General features: G+C 42.0%; 1 protein-coding gene across 1 annotated transcript in view; it reads right to left on the bottom strand.

Annotated features, from left to right (window-relative positions):
• The window catches only part of dnah9l (dynein, axonemal, heavy polypeptide 9 like), a 428,305-nt gene that overhangs the window by 165,136 nt on the left and 249,977 nt on the right, over positions 1-13,192 (bottom strand). The gene's annotated exons all lie outside the window — the stretch shown is intronic.

The following is a 13,192-nucleotide window of genomic DNA, read 5'->3' as shown; positions in this document are numbered from 1 at the left end:
AATCTGAAACAAAAGCATAAATTGCTGGAGAAACTCAGCAAGTCTGGCATCATCTTTGCAGAAAAAGCAGGGTTAATATTTTGAAACCAGTGACCCTTCTTCAGAACGGATCTTGATGCAAAAATTATTGGCTTCTCTTCACCAATTGAAGAGAATTGGTTTGACAGGAATATTCATTTAAAAAAATTGCTGCCACGTCATATGATGATGCTAGTTGCAATGTTAAGTTTGGGTCATATGGGTCAGGACGTCTGACTTTAATAAAGCTTTTTTGGCTTCTGTAAAGGCTCTTTCACATTGATCTTCCCATTTCCAATTCTTGTTTTGGCATAAAAAGTTGTGCAGGACATGAAAATGGTTGCAATGTTTGGGACAAACCTGCCACAGCAATTTAGCAAAACCAAAAATGATCATAGTTGGTTTACATGTTTAGGTGCTGGTGCCTCAGCTGTGGCTTTTCCTTTTGATGGTGACTTGTGTAGTCCCTAGTATAGTGTTAATGGGTTTCTGCTATTGGATTGTCTTCAACACGATTTATAACCATATGCAAGCCAAGGACAGATGGTCAATAATTGTCTGTCACCACACTGTCCAGCAATTGTTTCAATCTCTCTCAGCATCACTACTATTGCAATAATCTGTAACCAATCCCAAAAGCTTTTCTATGCTAACATCATAGCATTGCTGTCACAACCATCAATGCTAGAAGTAGGATGCTCACAAACGACTTGCGCCTTCTACACTGCTACTTCCAAACCCAATGCCCCAGTAGAAAGACGACAATTTGGTCAACATTCCATCTGAACAACAGCTCATTAGGAAAGAATTCAAAGTTTCTTTTGTGAAAGTTGACATAACAAGAGAATATTAAAAACAGGAGGTGAAGTAGGTTATGTGATTATTTAAATTGGCTCCACTATTCATTAAAATTGAGGTATTCTACAACATAAACTCCTTTTTGCTGTATTCTTATACTCCTTATTTCCCCTAATATTTAAAAATCTATCATCTCATGTCTTGAATATATTCAACATTTGAACCTCCCCAATTCTCTTGTTTGAAAAATTCCAAAGGTTTCCAAGCTTTTGTGTGAAGAAATTTCTCATCTCGTTCTAAACATGTGAACCCTTATTCTGATATGGGTGGTTAGAATTCAAGGTGGAGGCAGGAATTAACACATGGGACTTGTCCTACAGGTGGGATCTTCCAAGGAATCAGGTTGCAAACAGTCTGGAAGCAGCTTAGCCACCAACATTCCCAAAAGCAATCGGACCCTCCTTCTGAAGCAGAAGCTTATCTAAGTACAGTTAAACATTCTGACCACTTTGGAATCCTCCCACCATCTCACCCCTCAGTCCTCTTAATCCTTATAGTCCCTCAACCTCTCATCCTCTCCCCTCACTCTAACCTCTTCAATTCTACCCTCTGCCTCTCACCTCACACCATCACCCGTCACACACTTGCCATCACCCTCACCACCCCCACCCAATAACCAGAACTCATAAGTCCCATTATAATAGTTGCAAGCTAATAAATAACCTATTAAACTGTGTGACCAATGTCAAACGGTTGTTAAAGGATTAGACAGTTAGATGACAGACAACAACCCATAAACACCAAGTAAATAAGAAGTCTACAGAACAGCTACCTCACTGGAGGTCTAGATTGAATACATAAAAACAAACGGAGAAAATGAACATGTGGTTATTATATTACATCAGCCTTTCAATAGTGTGAAAAGTGCTTAATCTTTTCATCAATTGGATTAACTTTTTAACCCTATCGGAAGACTTTTCTACAGTTATAATGTTCATCTTTCATTTGACAGCATGCCAGCTTGCAAAAGGGACAATCTGCTGAACACATTCTTTAAGGGGGAATTTATATCTTCCAGTCACAGCACAACCAAAATCCACTTTACTGAGCTTGGTATAACTCTTGCTACAGCATTTATTGATGAACTATGAAGGAGGCAAAATGAATTCACTTTACCTGTGCATGACTTCTAGTATATAGCTCCTGTAAAATCCAACAACTACTGTAGTCCAAGTGCCTCAATTAAAGTTGAGACTTGTCAGGCTCTCAACAATGCCACAATGCTGTCACCTGCCTTGTTAATTGGAGCAGGTGTGCTTCCACACCTGTCCTCCCAAATAAACTTAGGGCAGAAAGGAATATGGGCCCCCAGCCTGCCCCTGCAGGGGACATTTCTTTATAGCTCTGATTGTCACAGGTGTAACCATGAAAATCCAGCCATGTTACTCTATCGGCAAAATTTTAGGGTCCCCTGCTGACCAGTTTGCAGGCAGGTGAATCCATAAAACTCTCCCTGCACAATTATCCAATAGTATTAAGGGTTCTGCGTAATCCAAGATGGAGCACGGGAAAAACTTCTGGCTGTAACAGCTGCTCCTTTTTTGAGGTATTTTAGGTGCTGAGAGTGATTTCCTCGACTTCCAGGAGTAGCAAATACTGTTTTATACGCTGTTGCATCGTGTTGGAACTTTGGGGGAAAAAAAAGTCAAAACAACAGCAGTTTTAAAAGGGAGAAGATCAGACAAAGGAAACACATAATGAGGTCAGTGCAGGAGAGAGAGAAAGAAAGAAACTGACACCAGAGTGAACCTGCACAGTTACTGCAGTTGCTGTTTGAATTCATGTATCGCTGGACATCGGAGCGCGTCTGGAAAATTAACAAACAGTGAAATTCAAAACTGATTTTGGAGGAACTGTTTGGGCGAAGTTCACAGCACAGAATCAGATAAGTTAATTGCTTTAAGTGGCCGACAGAAAGTCTGCAGTAGTGAGTTGAGTGGGTTTTTTCTTGATTATGTTTTTTGAGATATGTCTCTTGATTAAACTTAAAATATAAGCCATAACTATTAAGTTAACCTGGGGCAGTGTTTGTAGAGGAATAAGACGGTGTTATTTTCTGGGTCTGTAGACTGTGAAGGAGCAAAAATGGCCTTTAGTAGAGTGATATGTGCTTCTTGTCAGATGTGGGAGTTTAAAGAGAGTTTAAGGGTTACTGCGGATTATATCTGCAATAAGTGCTGTTGGTTGCGAATCTTATCAGATCGAATGGATCAGTTGGAGAGACAGTTCAAAGCAATGAGGACTTTGCAACGGCAACAGTATGTGATGGATGGCAGTTATACGAAGGTGGGGTGGGGGGGGGGGTGTGGGGGTGGGGGGGGGGGGGGAAGTCTCAGATACAGGCACATAGGTGGGTTAACTCCAGGAAAGGTAAGAGAGGTAGTCACCTAGTGCAGGTGTGTTCTGTGGCTATACCTATTTCAAACAAGAATGCTGTTTTGGAAATTAGATTAGATTCCCTATAGTGTGGAAACATGCCCTGCTGCCCAACCAGTCTACACAGACCTTCTGAAGAGTAACTACCCAGACTCATTTCCCTCTGACTAATGCACCTAACACTATGGGCAACTTAGCATGGCCAATTCACCTGACCTGCACATCTTTGTGACTGTGGGAGGAAACCGGAGCACCTGGAGGAAACCCACGCAGACACGGGGAGAATATGCAAACTCCACACAGTCGGCTGAGGTTGGAATCGAACCGAGGACCCTGGTGGTGTGAGGCAGCAGTGCTAACCACTAAGCCACCATGCCGCCCTTGTAGGGGGTGATGGATTCTCAGGGGAACGTAGCACCAACAGCCAAGTTTCTGGTAATGAGACTGGCTCGATTGCAAAGAGGGGCACGTCGGGTTCCAAGAGATTAATTGTGTTAGGGGATTCTCTAGTCTGAGGTACAGACAGACATTTCTGTGGCCAGCAGCAAAAAATCAGAATGGTGTGTTGCTTCCCTGATGCCAGGATCAAGGATGTCTCAGAGAGGGAGCAGAATGTTCTCGCGGGGGAACAGGGGCCAGCAAGAGGTCATTGTCCATATTGGAACCAACGACATAGGAAGGGAAAAGGTTGAGAGTCTGAAGGGTGATTACAGAGAGTTAGGCAGGAATTTAAAAAGGAGGTCCTTGAGAGTAGCAATAGCTGGAATACTATCGGTGCTACGAGCTAGTGAGGCAGGAATAGGAGGATAGAGCAGATGAATGTATGGCTGAGGAGCTGGTATATGGGAGAAGGATTCACATTTTTGGATCATTGGACTCTCTTTTGGGGTAGAAGTGACCTATACAAGAAGGACAGATTGCACCTAAATTGGAAGGGGACTAATATACTAACAGGGAGATTTGCTAGAACTGCTTGGGAGGATTTAAACTAGTAAAGTGGGGGGTGGGGTCCAGGGAGATACTGAGGAAAGAGGTCAACTGATACAGTTGAGAACAGAAGAGAGTCAAACGGTCAGGGCAGGCAGGGACAAGGTAAGACTAATAAACTAAACTGCATTTATTTCAATGCAAGGGGCCTAACGAGGAAGGCAGATGAACTCAGGGCATGGTTAGGAACATGGGACTGGGATATCATAGCAATTACAAAAGCATGGCTCAGAGATGGGCAGGACTGGCAGCTTAATGTTCCAGGATACAAATGCTACAGGAAGGATAGAAAGGGAGGCAAGAGAGGAGGGGGAGTGGCGTTTTTGATAAGGGATAACATTGCAGCTGTGCTGAGGAAGGATATTCCTGGAAATACATCCAGGGAAGTTATTTGGGTGGAACTGAGAAATATGAAAGGGATGATAACCTTATTGGGATTGTATGATAGACCCCCTAATAGTCTGAGGGAAATTGAGAAAGAAACTTTTAAGGAGATGATACGAAGATAGGTGGAGTTGTGGACAGTGAGGGCGGCATTTGTCGTTTGCAAAGGGACTTAGATATGATGCAGAGCTGGGCTGAGGAGTGGCAGATGGAGTTCAACCCTGCCAAGTGTGAGGTTGTCCATTTTGGAAGAACAAATAAGAATGCGGAATACAGGGTTAATGGTAGGGTTCTTAGTCAGGTGGAGGAACAGAGGGATCTTGGGATCTATGTACATAGATCTTTGAAAGTTGCCACTCAGGTGGATAGAGTTTGTAAGAAGGCCTATGGAGTATTATCGTTCATTAGCAGAGGGATTGAATTCAAGAGTCGTGAAGTGATGTTGCAGCTTTACAGGACTTTGGTTAGGCTACAGTTGGAGTACTGTGTGCAGTTCTGGTCGCCTCACTTTAGGAAAGATGTGGAAGCTTTGGAGAGAGTGCAGAGAAGATTTACCAGGATGTTGCCTGGAATGGAGAATAGGTCGTACGAGGATAGGTTGAGAGTTCTCGGCCTTTTCTCGTTGGAACGGCGAAGGATGAGGGGTGACTTGATAGAGGTTTATAAGATGATCAGAGGAATAGATAGAGTAGAAAGTCAGAAACTTTTTCCCCGGGTACAACAGTGTTACAAGGGGACATAAATTTAAGGTGAAGGGTGGAAGGTATAGGGGAGATGTCAGGGGTGGGTTCTTTACCCAGAGAGTGGTGGGGGCATGGAATGCGCTGCCTGTGGGAGTGGTAGAGTCAGAATCATTGGCGACCTTTAAGCGGCATTTGGATAGGTACATGGATGGGTGCTTAATCTAGGTTAGAAGTTCGGCACAACATCGTGGGCCGAAGGGCCTATTCTGTGCTGTATTGTTCTATGTTCTATGATCTATGTTCTATATGAGATCTCAGCTATCGTTAAGAATAATAGGGTGCTTATGGTAGGGGATTTTAACTTTCCAAACATAGACTGGGACTACCATAGTGTTAAAGGTTTAGATGGAGAGGAATTTGTTAAGTGTGGACAAGAACATTTTCTGATTCAGTACTAGAGAAGGTGCAAAGCTTGACCTGCTCTTGGGAAATAAGGCAGGGCAGGTGACTGAGGTGTCAGTGGGAGAGCACTTTGGGGCCAGCAACCATAATTACATTAAATTTAAAACAGTGATGGAAAAGGAAAGACCAGATCTAAAAGTTGAAGTTCTAAATTGGAGAAAGGTCAATTTTGACGGTATTAGGCAAGAACTTTCAAAAGCTGATTGGGGATAGATGTTCGCAGGTAAAGGGACAGCTAGAAAATGGGAAGCCTTCAGGAATGAGATAACGAGAATCCAGAGAAAGTATATTCCTGTCAGGGTGAAAGGAAAGGCTGGTAGGTATAGGGAATGCTGGATGACTAAAGAAATTGAGGATTTAGTTAAGAAAAAGAAGGAAGCATATGTAAGGTATAGACAGGATAGATTGAGTGAATCCTTAGAGTACAAAGGCAGTAGAAGTATACTTAAGAGGGAGAGCAAAAAGGGGACATGAGAAAGCTTTGGCAAATAGAATTAAGGAGAATACAAAGGGCTTTTACAAATATATTAAGGACAAAAGGGAGAGAATAGGGCCCCTCAAAGATCAGCAAGGAGGCCTTTGTGTGGAGCCGCACAAAATGGAGGAGATACTAAACGAGTATTTTGCATCAGTATTTACTGTGGAAAAGGATATGGAAGATATAGACTGTAGGGAAATAGATGTTGACACCTTGCAAAATGTCCAAATTACAGAGGAGGAACTGCTGGATGTCTTGAAATGCATAACGTTGAATAAAGCCCCACGACCTGATCAGGTGTACCCTAGAACTCTGTGGGAAGTTAGAGAAGTGATTGCTGGGCCTCTTGCTGAGATATTTGTATCATCAATAGTCCCAGGTGAGGTGCCAGAAGACTGGAGGTTGGCAAACATGGTGCCACTGTTTAAGAAGGGTGTTAAGGACAAGCCAGGGAGCTATAAACCAGTGAGCCTGACATTGGCGGTGGGCAAGTTGTTGGAGGGAATCCTGAGGGACAGGATGTACATGAATTTGGAAAGGCAAGGACTGATTAGGGGTAGTCAACATGACTTTATGCATGGGAAATCATGTCTCACAAACTTGATTGAGTTTTTTGAAGAAGTAAAAAAGATTGATGAGGGCAGAGCGGTAGATGTGATCTACATGGACTTCAGTAAGGCGTTCAACAAGGTTCCCCATGGGAGATTGGTTAGCAAGGTTAGATTTCACAGAATAGAGGGAGAACTAGCCACTTGCATACAGAACTGGCTCAAAGGTAGATGACAGAGGGTGGTGGTGGAGGGTTGTTTTTCAGACTGGAGGCCTGTGACCAGTGGAGTGCCACAAGGATCGGTGCTGGGCCCTCTACTTTTTGTCATTTACACAAATGATTTGGATGTGAACATAAGAGGTATGGTTAATAAGTTTGCAGACGACACCAAATTTGGAAGTGTAGTGGACAGTGAAGAAGGTTACCTCAGATTACAACAGGATCTTGACTAGATGGGCCAATGGGCTGAGAAGTGGCAGATTGAGTTTAATTCAAATAAATGCAAGGTGCTGCATTTTGGGAAAGCAAATCGTAGCAGGACTTATACACTTAATGGTAAGGTCCTAGGGAGTGTTGCTGAACAAAGAGACCTTGGAGTGCAGGTTCATAACTCCTTCAAAGTGGAGTCAAATAGGATAGTGAAGAGGGCATTTGGTATGTTTTCTTTTATTGGTCAGACTATTGAGTACAGGAGTTGGGAGGTCATATTGCACATGTACAGGACATTGGTTAGGCCACAGTTGGAATATTGCATGCAATTCTGGTCTCCTTCCTATCGGAAAGATATTGTGAAACTTGAAAGGGTTCAGAAAAGATTTACAAGGATATTGCCAGGGTTGGAGGATTTCAGCTATAAGGAGAGGCTAAACAGACTGGGGCTGTTTTCCCTGGAGTGTCGGAGGTTGAGGGGTGACATTATAGAGGTTTACAAAATCATGAGGGGCATGGATAGGATAAATAGTCAAAATCTTTTCCCTGGGGTTAGGGAGTCCAGACCTAGAGGGCATAGGTTTAGGGTGAGAGGGGAAAAATATAAAAGAGACCTAAGGGGCAACGTTTTCACACAGAGGGTGGTACGCGTATGGAATGAGCTGCCAGAGGAAGTGATGGAGGCTGATACAATTGTAACATTTAAAAGGCATTTGGATGTGTATATGAATAGGAAGTATTCGGAGGGATATGGGCCGGGTGCTGGCAGGTGGGACTAGATTGGGTTGGGATATCTGGTCGGCATGGACGGGTTGGACCGTAGGGTCTGTTTCCATGCTGTACATTTCTATGACTTTATGACTCTAGATGGGACTCTCTCTACCAGTTTAGTGAGAATTGGTCTCTAAGGGTCTAGATACTAAATTACAAAGCAAAACCTCAAAGGTTGGAATTTCTGGATCAAAGAAAGATGTGGAGAAGTGGCTCAGTGTTGAGGAAAGCAGGGACTGTGTCACTGGAAAGGTCAACACCTGAACAATGCTCAGGCCTGTGTTTTTCCAAACCAAAGAACTAGGAAAGTAAAGTGGGTGTTGAACTAAACAGTGGAGGTGGGGACCAAATATGCAAAGATGTTGTATATCAATGCTTACAGACAAGATAAGGGAAGGTAATAATAATGTGAGAAAAAAGGGAGAGAGAATAGCAGGAACAGACAGAGAGAAAACAACCTAGGAATTGACAAACAATTTCCAAAGCTAAATAAGACCAGAAAACGTAAAAGCAGAATGAGGCCATTCAGCCCAGCGAGTCTGCTCTACTATTCAATGAAATCGTGGCTGATCTGATAATCCTCATCTCCATTTATACAGTCATCATCATACAACATGTAAACACACCCTTTGGTCTAACCCATTCATGCCAACCAATCTTCCCAAATTAAACTAGTCCCCACTATGTGTTTGGCCTCCAAATCTTTCATATTTATGTTCCTTTCCAAATGTCTTTTACATGTTGTAACTGTATGTGCATCTACAACTTCCTCTGGCAGTTCATTCCACATATGAACATCTGTGTGAAAAAGCTGTCCCTCATGTCCCTTTTAAGTTTTTCTTCTCTCACCTTAAAAAATGTTCCCTATTTTGAACTCCCTGACCCTAACAAAAGACCTATTGCATCGACCTTATCTATGTCCCTCATGATTTTATAAACCTCTATAAAGTCATCCCTCAATCTACTATGCTCCAGCTGTATAGGTTGGAAACTTTGGGCCTGTGGAATTACCTGTACCTGCTTATAATAAAAAGGATAGCCCAGAATAACATTAAAACTGAAAGGAGATGAGCGACACTAACAGTCTGTCCCACCCTTTAAGCACGGTGGCTCAGCACCAAGGTCCCAGGTTCGATTCTAGCCTCGTGTGACTGTCTGTGTGGAGTTTGCACATCCTCCCCATGTTTGCGTGGGTTTCTTCCAGGTGCTCCGGTTTCCTCCCACAGTCCAAAGAGGTGCAGGTCAGGTTAAATTGCCCAGAGTGTTAGGTGCATTAGTCAGAGGGAAATAAGTATGAGTGGGTTACTCTTCGGAGGGTTGGTGTGGACTTGTCGGGCCGAAGGGCCTGTTTCCATACTGTAGGGAATCAAATCTAAAAACAATAATACCTTTGAAGAAACCTACTCCAAAGGCAGTTCAGGGGGCCTTGAGCAGCAACCATCTGAGAGAATAATGATAAGAACACACCTGAGAGAAACAAGCAAATATTCTCAGCTCAACTAATGAAACAACTGTTGTGCTACTTAGCGAATAAACACCAGATGAGAGATATTGTATACTAAACTCCCTAAATAGCTATCAGAACAACAGGTAGCTATTTCATAATAAAGTTTTTTTTAATAACTCTGCAAGATTAAGTATCAGTGTCTAGTTAGAGATTCTCCAACATCAATATAGATATATATATAAAACCAAAACATTTATGCCGATGCGTGAAAGTTAATTGGCTTTAGGAAGTACCCTCATTAGCCCTGGACAAAATAGATTTTCACAGCCATTAATGAAAGAGTATGAAGAGTAGAAATAGCAATACCTAATTTTAACTAACTTCAGAACAGAAATCATTACAAATCTTGTAGCAACTAGTTAAAACTAAATCTCTTCTGTATTTTTAAATCTCTTTTGTAATACATTTCTGTATTACAATGTAATTACAGCCCTTCCCTCCTATTTTTAACACATAATTAAGATGGTGGGAAATGTAAGAAGAATAACTGAATTTGATTTTAAAAAAACCAAATACAATAAATGATTTTATAAATGATTTGGATGTGAACATAGGAGGTATAGTTATTAAGTTTGCAGATTACACCAAAATTGGAAGTGTAGTGGACAGTGAAGGAGGTTACCTCAGAGTACAACAGGATCTTGATCAGATGGGCCAATGGGCTGAGGAGTGGCAGATGGAGTTTAATTTAGATAAATGTGAGGTGCTGTATTTTGGAAAGGCAAATCAGGACAGGACTTATACATTCAACGTTAAGGTCCTGGGAAGTGTTGCTGAACAAAGAGTCCTTGGAGTGCAGGTTCATAGTTCTTGAAAGTGGAGTCACAGGTAGATATGATAGTGAAGAAGGTGTTTGGTATGCTTTCCTTTATTGGTCAGCACATTGATTATAGGAGTTGGGAGGTCATGTTGCAGCTGTACAGGACACTGGTTCGGCCACTTTTAGAATAATGTGAGCAATTCTGATCTCCCTGCTATAGGAAGGATGTTGTGAAACCTGGAAGAATTCAAAAAAGATTTACAAGGATGTTGCCAGGACTGGAGGATTTGAGCTTTAGGGAGAAGCTGACTAGGCTGGCGCTATTTTCCTTGGAGTGTCGGAAGCTGAGGGGTGACCTGATACAAGTTTATAAAACCATGAAGGGCATGGAGGGTAAATAGACAATGTCTTTTCCCTGGGATCAGGGAATCCAGAACTAGAGGGGTTTACGGCAAGAGGGGAAAAATTTAAAAGGGATCTAATCAGCAACTTTTCCATGCAGAGGGTGGTGCATGTATGGAATGAGCTGCCAGAGGAAGTGGTGGACACTGGTACAACATTTAAAAGGCATCTGGATGGGTATATGAATAGGAAGAGTTTGGAGCAATATGGGCCAAATGCTGGCAAATGGGACTAGATGAGGTTAGGATATCTGGTCAACATGGATGATTTGTTTCTGTGCTATACATCTGTATGACCCTAAATAACAGAATTCAAGCTGTCCTTAAGAGGTAAGCCAGCCTGAAACAGCTCTAAGGGAGTATGGCCAATGACTCTGGAGTGGGAAAGAATAAGATGCACAGAAAGCACCTAAAGACTAGAGATTGTAATGGCTGGTAAACACAATGCAGTCATGGGAAGCTGAGGCTGGTCAAACAGGTGTCTATCACTGATTAGGTGATTTACCAGATTGGGTATATGGATTAGGAGGGAAGGACTGTAATTACGTTGTAAAACAGAAATGTATAAAAATACTACATTATACTGTATGAGTTAGAGTGCGTCATTGATCTATCTTCTGATCTGAGAGAAAGATTAAGCGAGTAGCAGTTCGTACGTCGAGACCACATTCAGGGAAAATCCTTTGGCCCTGTCCTTGCTTTATCCAGTTTCTGCATGAGTAAACTTCCACCTACTGCATCCTGCCAGCCTCCCAAGTCTTCATTCTCTTTCAGAGAAAAATGCTCCTACAGGGCCAATTTTAACCTTACCGACCAGTGAAATCAGGAGGATTAGGAGTTAAACATCAGCCAGGCAATTTATCGAGTACCATCTGGCTCCAAGCACACAATCTGAAATCTGAATTTATGCTTCTGAGTAAGTCCTTCTATAAATATGCAGGTCAGGGTCAGATGGTGTTCTTGCATTCAGCTGAAATTTCAGTCACCTGAGGAAGGAGGCGATTGTAGCTATATGCTTCTCTAATCTCTATGTTTCTATGTCTATCCACTGCCTTATTACTATCAGCTGGTCTATACAAGCAGATTCTTGTATTCTCTCCTGTTCCTTAGTTGTAATCAGTGTTTCAACTATGTGATCATTCTTACAGAAATCACTTCTTTTTATTCCTGGAGTTAGATGATTGATCAATATTGCTGTGCCTTTGTTCTTTTTGAACTTTCCAATCTTCTCTAAAGATCCAATAGTCTGTAAGTTAACTCCCAATCATACCCAACCTGTAGCTCTAATAGCTACCATGCCAAACCTTTCAAATTGCACTTGTGCTGCCAATTCAGTTGTTATACCATGTGCCATAGTGTTCTTGTGTATAACATCTTGCAACTGTATAAGCTGAAGTTCAAATTTAACAGCCAAGTACAGTATTGAGTTATTCAATGGATTGTCTCAAATTCTGATGTTAATTTTAAATAGGTCACACTTATTTACAATGTGATATGGGAGATGACAATCTTCATGCAATCGACTGTTTAAACATATATCATCACCTCAATATTGAAGGCAGATCAGCGAAGGTTCACTTGGCTGATAAGACAGTCCCTTCATACCTGGTTATGAGGAAAGGATGAGTAGATTGGGTCTGTACTCATTGAAATGTAGATGAAATGAAAGGTGACCTTATTGAAACATACAAGATTCTCAGGGGACGTTCCTGTCCTTTCCCCGTAACACTTGATTTCCTTACTGATTGAAAATCTGTATATCTTTTGTCTGTTACAGTCCTTGCATGGTATTTTGTAAATAACATTAGTTTTGCTCGTTGTCTGTATAGGGATCTCTGATATCAGGGTTCTTAGCAGAAGCAGTAATGCAGAGACTTGAACAAACAGCTCTGCCAACCATCCAACCCAAACTTTGGGTTCATTACGTGGATGACACCTTTGTCATCACTTAACAAAACAAATTAGAGGAAACCTTCAAGACCATACACTTACTGGCATAAAATTCATGAAAGTGGACGAAAACAACAACAAACTGCCCTTCCAGATGTCACAGTAGAGCAAACAGCCAATGGGGAGCTTCCAACCAGCGTCTACAGGAAAACACCACATATGGACCAAATATTGAACTACAGAAGCAATCATCCCAACACTTACAAACAAAGCTGCATCAGAACATTATTTCAACGAGCCAACACACACTGCAGCACAGAGGAACTACACAGAGCAGAGTAAAATCACCTATACCATGTATTCAAAAAGAATGAGTACCCAATGAACACAGTCCGCTGATTTCTCAGCAACAAACCCAAACAAGCAGACAAAACACGTCCAGAAATACTAGTCACTCTCCCCTACATCAGATATCTCAGAAATAACTGCTAGACTACTCAGACCCCTTGGCATCATGGTAGCCCACAAACCCACCAACACACTAAAACAGCAGCTAATGAACTTGGAAGACCCTATACAGACAACGAGCAAAACTAATGTCATTTACAAAATACCGTGCAAGGACTGTAACAAACACT

This window comes from Chiloscyllium punctatum, chromosome 10, assembly GCF_047496795.1.
Source record: "Chiloscyllium punctatum isolate Juve2018m chromosome 10, sChiPun1.3, whole genome shotgun sequence".
Lineage (NCBI taxonomy): Eukaryota > Metazoa > Chordata > Chondrichthyes > Orectolobiformes > Hemiscylliidae > Chiloscyllium > Chiloscyllium punctatum.
This window is presented reverse-complemented; position numbering and strand designations above follow the sequence as displayed.